The sequence below is a fragment of the Rutidosis leptorrhynchoides genome, chromosome 11, assembly GCF_046630445.1.
Source record: "Rutidosis leptorrhynchoides isolate AG116_Rl617_1_P2 chromosome 11, CSIRO_AGI_Rlap_v1, whole genome shotgun sequence".
Taxonomy (NCBI): Eukaryota; Viridiplantae; Streptophyta; class Magnoliopsida; order Asterales; family Asteraceae; genus Rutidosis; species Rutidosis leptorrhynchoides.
This window is the reverse complement of record NC_092343.1, coordinates 108,980,578-108,989,978: the sequence shown is the minus strand read 5'-3', so window position 1 is coordinate 108,989,978 and position 9,401 is coordinate 108,980,578. Positions and strand designations below refer to the sequence as shown.

Below are 9,401 nucleotides of genomic sequence, written 5' to 3'. Positions count from 1 at the left end.
GTGCGGATAGAAGCTATATGAGTAGAGATTTTTGTGCTAAATTAAGTTGTCCATTGATGCCTTTGGATAGTAAATTTTTACTCGAATTAGCAAATGGTAAATTAATTTCAGCAGATAATATATGTCGGAATCGAGAAATTAAACTGGTTAGCGAAACATTTAAGATTGATTTGATACCAGTAGAGTTAGGGAGTTTTGATGTGATAATCGGTATGGACTGGTTGAAAGAAGTGAAAGCAGAGATCGTTTGTTACAAAAATGCAATTCGCATTATACGAGAAAAAGGAAAACCCTTAATGGTGTACGGAGAAAAGGGCAACACGAAGCTACATCTTATTAGTAATTTGAAGGCACAAAAACTAATAAGAAAAGGTTGCTATGCTGTTCTAGCACACGTCGAGAAAGTACAAACTGAAGAAAAGAGCATCAATGATGTTCCCATTGCAAAAGAATTTCCCGATGTATTTCCGAAAGAATTACCGGGATTACCCCCACATCGATCCGTTGAATTTCAAATTGATCTTGTACCAGGAGCTGCACCAATAGCTCGTGCTCCTTACAGACTCGCACCCAGCGAGATGAAAGAACTGCAAAGCCAATTACAAGAACTTTTAGAGCGTGGTTTCATTCGACCAAGCACATCACCGTGGGGAGCTCCTGTTTTGTTTGTCAAGAAGAAAGATGGTACATTCAGGTTGTGTATCGACTACCGAGAGTTGAACAAACTTAATATCAAGAACCACTACCCACTACCGAGAATCGACGACTTATTTGATCAACTACAAGGCTCGTCTGTTTATTCAAAGATTGACTTACGTTCCGGGTATCATCAAATGCGGGTGAAAGAAGATGATATTCCAAAGACTGCTTTCAGAACACGTTACGGTCATTACGAGTTTATGGTAATGCCGTTTGGTTTAACTAATGCACCAGCTGTGTTCATGGACCTTATGAACCGAGTGTGTGGACCATACCTTGACAAGTTTGTCATTGTTTTCATTGATGACATACTTATTTACTCAAAGAATGACCAAGAACACGGTGAACATTTGAGAAAGGTGTTAGAAGTATTGAGGAAGGAAGAATTGTACGCTAAGTTTTCAAAGTGTGCATTTTGGTTAGAAGAAGTTCAATTCCTCGGTCACATAGTGAACAAAGAAGGTATTAAGGTGGATCCGGCAAAGATAGAAACTGTTGAAAAGTGGGAAACCCCGAAAACTCCGAAACACATACGCCAGTTTTTAGGACTAGCTGGTTACTACAGAAGGTTCATCCAAGACTTTTCCAGAATAGCAAAACCCTTGACTGCATTAACGCATAAAGGGAAGAAATTTGAATGGAAGGATGAACAAGAGAAAGCGTTTCAGTTATTGAAGAAAAAGCTAACTACGGCACCTATATTGTCATTGCCTGAAGGGAATGATGATTTTGTGATTTATTGTGACGCATCAAAGCAAGGTCTCGGTTGTGTATTAATGCAACGAACGAAGGTGATTGCTTATGCGTCTAGACAATTGAAGATTCACGAGCAAAATTATACGACGCATGATTTGGAATTAGGCGCGGTTGTTTTTGCATTAAAGACTTGGAGGCACTACTTATATGGGGTCAAAAGTATAATATATACCGACCACAAAAGTCTTCAGCACATATTTAATCAGAAACAACTGAATATGAGGCAGCGTAGGTGGATTGAATTGTTGAATGATTACGACTTTGAGATTCGTTACCACCCTGGGAAGGCAAATGTGGTAGCCGACGCCTTGAGCAGAAAGGACAGAGAACCCATTCGAGTAAAATCTATGAATATAATGATTCACAATAACCTTACTACTCAAATAAAGGAGGCGCAACAAGGAGTTTTAAAAGAGGGAAATTTAAAGGATGAAATACCCAAAGGATCGGAGAAGCATCTTAATATTCGGGAAGACGGAACTCGGTATAGGGCTAAAAGAATTTGGGTACCAAAATTTGGAGATATGAGAGAAATGGTACTTAGAGAAGCTCATAAAACCAGATACTCAATACATCCTGGAACGGGGAAGATGTACAAGGATCTTAAGAAACATTTTTGGTGGCCGGGTATGAAAGCCGATGTTGCTAAATATGTAGGAGAATGTTTGACGTGTTCTAAGGTCAAAGCTGAGCATCAGAAACCATCAGGTTTACTTCAACAACCCGAAATCCCGGAATGGAAATGGGAAAACATTACCATGGATTTCATCACTAAATTGCCAAGGACTGCAAGTGGTTTTGATACTATTTGGGTAATAGTTGATCGTCTCACCAAATCAGCACACTTCCTGCCAATAAGAGAAGATGACAAGATGGAGAAGTTAGCACGACTGTATTTGAAGGAAGTCGTCTCCAGACATGGAATACCAATCTCTATTATCTCTGATAGGGATGGCAGATTTATTTCAAGATTCTGGCAGACATTACAGCAAGCATTAGGAACTCGTCTAGACATGAGTACTGCCTATCATCCACAAACTGATGGGCAGAGCGAAAGCACGATACAAACGCTTGAAGACATGCTACGAGCATGTGTTATTGATTTCGGAAATAGTTAGGATCGACATCTACCGTTAGCAGAATTTTCCTACAACAACAGCTACCATTCAAGCATTGAGATGGCGCCGTTTGAAGCACTTTATGGTAGAAAGTGCAGGTCTCCAATTTGTTGGAGTGAAGTGGGAGATAGACAGATTACGGGTCCAGAGATTATACAAGAAACTACCGAGAAGATCATTCAGATTCAACAACGGTTGAAAACCGCCCAAAGTCGACAAAAGAGCTACGCTGACATTAAAAGAAAAGATATAGAATTTGAAATTGGAGAGATGGTCATGCTTAAAGTTGCACCTTGGAAAGGCGTTGTTCGATTTGGTAAACGAGGGAAATTAAATCCAAGGTATATTGGACCATTCAAGATTATTGATCGTGTCGGACTAGTAGCTTACCGACTTGAGTTACCTCAACAACTCGCAGCTGTACATAACACTTTCCACGTCTCAAATTTGAAGAAATGTTTTGCTAAAGAAGATCTCACTATTCCGTTAGATGAAATCCAAATCAACGAAAAACTCCAATTCATCGAAGAACCCGTCGAAATAATGGATCGTGAGGTTAAAAGACTTAAGCAAAACAAGATACCAATTGTTAAGGTTCGAAGGAATGCTCGTAGAGGACCCGAGTTCACCTGGGAGCGTGAAGATCAGATGAAGAAGAAATACCCGCATCTATTTCCAGAAGATTCGTCAACACCTTCAACAGCTTAAAATTTCGGGACGAAATTTATTTAACGGGTAGGTACTGTAGTGACCCGAACTTTTCCATGTTTATATATATTAATTGAGATTGATATTTACATGATTAAATGTTTCCAACATGTTAAGCAATCAAACTTGTTAAGACTTGATTAATTGAAATAGGTTTCATATAGACAATTGACTACCCAAGTTGACCGGTGATTCACGAACGTTAAAACTTGTAAAAACTATATGATGACATATATATGGTTATATATATAGTTAACATGATATTATGATAAGTAAACATATCATTAAGTATATTAACAATGAACTACATATGTAAAAACAAGACTACTAACTTAATGATTTTGAAATGAGACATATATGTAACAATTATCGTTGTAACGACATTTAATGTATATATATCATATTAAGAGATATTCGTACATCATAATATCATGATAATATAATAATTTAAAATCTCTTTTGATATTATAAACATTGGATTAACAACATTTAACAAGATCGTTAACCTAAAGGTTTCAAAACAACACTTACATGTAACGACTAACGATGACTTAACGACTCAGTTAAAATGTATATACATGTAGTGTTTTAATATGTATTTATACACTTTTGAAATACTTCAATACACTTATCAAAATACTTCTACTTAACAAAAATGCTTACAATTGCATCCTCGTTCAGTTTCATCAACAATTCTACTCGTATGCACCCGTATTCGTACTCGTATAATACACAGCTTTTAGATGTATGTACTATTGGTATATACACTCCAATGATCAGCTCTTAGCAGCCCATGTGAGTCACCTAACACATTTGGGAACCATCATTTGGCAACTAGCATGAAATATCTCATAAAATTACAAAAATATGAGTAATCATTCATGACTTATTTACATGAAAACAAAATTACATATCCTTTATATCTAATCCATACACCAACGACCAAAAACACCTACAAACACTTTAATTCTTCAATTTTCTTCATCTAATTGATCTCTCTCAAGTTCTATCTTCAAGTTCTAAGTGTTCTTCATAAATTCTACAAGTTCTAGTTACATAAAATCAAGAATACTTTCAAGTTTGCTAGCTCACTTCCAATCTTGTAAGGTGATCATCCAACCTCAAGAAATATTTGTTTCTTACAGTAGGTTATCATTCTAATACAAGGTAATAATCATATTCAAACTTTGGTTCAATTTCTATAACTATAACAATCTTATTTCAAGTGATGATCTTACTTGAACTTGTTTTCGTGTCATGATTCTGCTTCAAGAACTTCGAGCCATCCAAGGATCCGTTGAAGCTAGATCCATTTTTCTCTTTTCCAGTAGGTTTATCCAAGGAACTTAAGGTAGTAATGATGTTCATAACATCATTCAATTCATACATATAAAGCTATCTTATTCGAAGGTTTAAACTTGTAATCATTAGAACATAGTTTAGTTAATTCTAAACTTGTTCGCAAACAAAAGTTAATCCTTCTAACTTGACTTTTAAAATCAACTAAACACATGTTCTATATCTACATGATATGCTAACTTAATGATATAAAACCTGGAAACACGAAAAACACCGTAAAACCGGATTTACGCCGTCGTAGTAACACCGCGGGCTGTTTTGGGTTAGTTAATTAAAAACTATGATAAACTTTGATTTAAAAGTTGTTATTCTGAGAAAATAATTTTTATTATGAACATGAAACTATATCCAAAAATTATGGTTAAACTCAAAGTGGAAGTATGTTTTCTAAAATGGTCATCTAGACGTCGTTCTTTCGACTGAAATGACTACCTTTACAAAAACGACTTGTAACTTATTTTTCCGACTATAAACCTATACTTTTTCTGTTTAGATTCATAAAATAGAGTTCAATATGAAACCATAGCAATTTGATTCACTCAAAACGGATTTAAAATGAAGAAGTTATGGGTAAAACAAGATTGGATAATTTTTCTCATTTTAGCTACGTGAAAATTGGTAACAAATCTATTCCAACCATAACTTAATCAACTTGTATTGTATATTATGTAATCTTGAGATACCATAGACACGTATACAATGTTTCGACCTATCATGTCGACACATCTATATATATTCCGGAACAACCATAGACACTCTATATGTGAATGTTGGAGTTAGCTATACAGGGTTGAGGTTGATTCCAAAATATATATAGTTTGAGTTGTGATCAATACTGAGATACGTATACACTGGGTCGTGGATTGATTCAAGATAATATTTATCAATTTAGTTCTGTACATCTAACTGTGGACAACTAGTTGTAGGTTACTAACGAGGACAGCTGACTTAATAAACTTAAAACATCAAAATATATTAAAAGTGTTGTAAATATATTTTGAACATATTTTAATATATATGTATATATTGTTATAGGTTCGTGAATCAACCAGTGGCCAAGTCTTACTTCCCGACGAAGTAAAAATCTGTGAAAGTGAGTTATAGTCCCACTTTTAAAATCTAATATTTTTGGGATGAGAATACATGCAGGTTTTATAAATGATTTACAAAATAGACACAAGTAAGTGAAACTACATTCTATGGTTGAATTATCGAAATCGAATACGCCCCTTTTTATTAAGTCTGGTAATCTAAGAATTAGGGAACAGACACCCTAATTGACGCGAATCCTAAAGATAGATCTATTGGGCCTAACAAACCCCATCCAAAGTATCGGATGCTTTAGTACTTCGAAATTTATATCATATCCGAAGGGTGTCCCGGAATGATGGGGATATTCTTATATATGCATCTTGTTAATGTCGGTTACCAGGTGTTCACCATATGAATGACTTTTATCTCTATGTATGGGATGTGTATTGAAATATGAAATCTTGTGGTCTATTATTATGATTTGATATATATAGGTTAAACCTATAACTCACCAACATTTTTGTTGACGTTTTAAGCATGTTTATTCTCAGGTGATTATTAAGAGCTTCCGCTGTCGCATACTTAAATAAGGACGAGATTTGGAGTCCATGCTTGTATGATATTATGTAAAAACTGCATTCAAGAAACTTATTTTGTTGTAACATATTTGTATTGTAAACCATTATGTAATGGTCGTGTGTAAACAGGATATTTTAGATTATCATTATTTGATAATCTACGTAAAGCTTTTTAAACCTTTATTGATGAAATAAAGGTTATGGTTTGTTTTAAAATGAATGCAGTCTTTGAAAAACGTCTCATATAGAGGTCAAAACCTCGCAACGAAATCAATTAATATGGAACGTTTTTAATCAATAAGAACGGGACATTTCATTAACATTTTCATTCCGAGGATTTTCTTCAGTATTACTCGGTAGCTTTTCTTGTTCCCTTTCACTCAGCAATCTAACAAGAGTACCTACTTGTTTTTCTAGATTTAAAATGGAAGCTTGTTGAGTTCTAAATGACTGATCAAACCTCTCATTCGTTTGGGTTTGAGTTTCAATAAATTTTGTTTGAGATTCAACTAGCTTAAATACCACGTCTTCCAGGTTTGACTTTTTCTCTTCGGTTTGTTGTGGTGGTTTATACAATCCAGGTCTTTGTTGATTGAAAGTGTTGTTTTAAGTTGGTTGGTTATTCGGACCTTGTTGGTTGTATGAGTTATTATTGTCGGGTCCTTTTGGATTGTAAAGAATGTTTTGATTTTGATTGAAGTTTAGCCTTGGAGGTTGATAATTATTTTGATAATTATTTCCCGGCCTTTGGTTCATGCAGGAAACATTATCACGTTGTTCCATTGTTTGCTCAATGTGACAATCTTTCGTTAAGTGTGGTCCTCCGCATTTCTCACAACTGATTCGTATTGCGTGAATATCTTTAGTCATCTTTTCCATTCGTCTCTCGAAAGCATCTATTTTTGCGGAAACAGAATCAAAGTTATGGCTAGAATCGGCTCTAGCTGCTTTCGATGAATGAAAAATATCTTTTTCCTGGTGCCACTCATGAGAGTGGGATGCTGCGTTATCAATGATCTTGTGAGCTTCGATTGCGGTTTTCTTCATAATGGAACCACCAGCTGCTGTGTCGATGTCTTTTCGTGTGGCGATGTCTACACCTTTGTAGAAGATTTGCACTATTTGAAAAGTATCTAAACCGTGTTGAGGACATCCTCTCAACATCCTTTCGAATCTTGTTCATGCCTCATATAACGTTTCATTTGGCTTTTGCACGAACGTGGCAATTTCTCCTTGAAGTCTCACGGCTTTAGATGCCGGAAAGAATCTTTGAAGAAATTTTTCAACTAAAACATCCCATGTGTCAATCGCCCCTTCAGGTAATGATTCTAACCAATCTTTGGCTTCTCCTTTTAAAGTCCATGGGAACAACATAAGATAAATAGTTTCATTCTCAACTTCTCAGATTTTAAAGAGATTACAAATCCGATTAAAAGTTCGAAGATGTTCGTTTGGATCTTCTTTTGTTGTACCACCAAATTGGCATTGATTAGTGATCATGTGTAGGATTTGTCCTTTGATTTCAAAATTCGATGCTCTAACATCTGGTTGATTAATCGCGTGACCTTGGCCCGTGCGTATGGCTCTCATTCGGTCTTCCATGCTTTGAGGTTCCGTTATTTACATTCTTGAATTTGTTGAATTCGAATCACTAGAAGATTCTGATTTAATGGTTTGTGGTTCAGGAGGAATGATTAGTGGTTCAGGATCTTGGAATTGTCCTTGAATATCCTCCGGATTCTTAGTTGTGAAGTCGGGTTCAAAAGATGGATTATCAGAATTTCGAATTGGAGTACTTGTTCGACTAGATGATGATTCTAAAGAAAAATCAACGTCGACAATATTGGCTAGATGTCTTGATCGAGTTATAGGTGGTGAACGGATGAAAGGTGGTGACCGTTTTGCTCGGTGCATTCACTGAATATCCTATTAGTTATAAAAATAAGAAAAATTATATAAGTTATCAAATTAATAGACTTTTCTGATTTTGCCCACGTTTCGAATAGCCAATAGATGCAGCAGGTAGCCAGGACACTTTAAATCGGAAGCCCACAACTCGCCACTAACAAATCCAACTATTACTACGAACCAGAAAATTTTGAATGTCTATCAATTTAACCACTTAAAATAATTTTTCATTTTGAAATTTTAGAGAAGAAATAGAAAATTCTATGTCCTATAAACTAGAGCGTCGAGAAATAAGAAAGAAAAAGATTGTGCGTCGAAAAATGTCGAAAAATAAGAGGTCGAAAAATAATCGTCGAAAAATAATAAAAAGAAAGTAGCGCGTCGTAACTTGAAAGGAACTAAAAACTAAATCTAAAAAGTTGCGCCTAAAGGTATTAAAGCTTAAAAGAAAATCTATATCCAAAACATCAATAACTTAAAAAGCACTAAAATATATAAACGGCGTCGCAAAATTCTAAAGCGCCTAAATATTAGTCTATAGAAAAAGCACTTAAGGGATTTTACGGCAAATCCTAGAAATCTAGAAATAAAAATAAGCTACGGGAAAAACTAGAACTTAAAACTAGTTATGAATAATAAATATACAAATTACGAATTATATTTTTAAAAAGATACGAAATATAAAAAGAAAATTAGAGTTATAAAAATATAATTTTTTTATAAAAGTATTATTTATATAAAAGTATTAAAATAAATATGTAAATAATAATAATTAAAAATTAAAATACAAATTATATTAAAACTATATAATAATTAAACCCTAATAATAATAATTATTATAATAATAAAACCCTAATTCGTAATTAATGGCTGGATCAGAGCTGTCAGACCAAGCTCCGCGAGTGCGGATTTATGCTCCCTAAAATCTCCGCGAGTGCGGAGGATGCAAATTACGCACGTTCAGGTTTTTTTTTTTTTTACAAGTTTTATAAAATAAAAGATAGATAATTTTATAAAATAAAAATAAACTTATATTTTAAAACTTAAAATAAAAATACTTATTAATTTATAAATAAAAATCTTAAAAATAAATATTTATATATATATATATATATATATTTTTATGTTTTATACTTTTTTTTATACTTATTACAAAAACAATATATTTTTTTTCGAAATAAGAAATAATATATTTTTACAAAAATTTACGAAAATATAGCGTTTTTCACCGAGTTCCCCGGCA

At 34.1% G+C, this 9,401-nt stretch overlaps 1 non-coding gene across 1 annotated transcript; it reads left to right on the top strand.

Moving 5' to 3' along the window:
- Positions 1 to 7,385: 7,385 nt before the first annotated feature.
- Positions 7,386 to 7,492, top strand: LOC139878946 (small nucleolar RNA R71). Its single transcript, XR_011769806.1, has one exon. It is a non-coding gene; the product is annotated as a small nucleolar RNA R71 (small nucleolar RNA).
- The last annotated feature ends 1,909 nt before the right edge of the window (positions 7,493 to 9,401 follow it).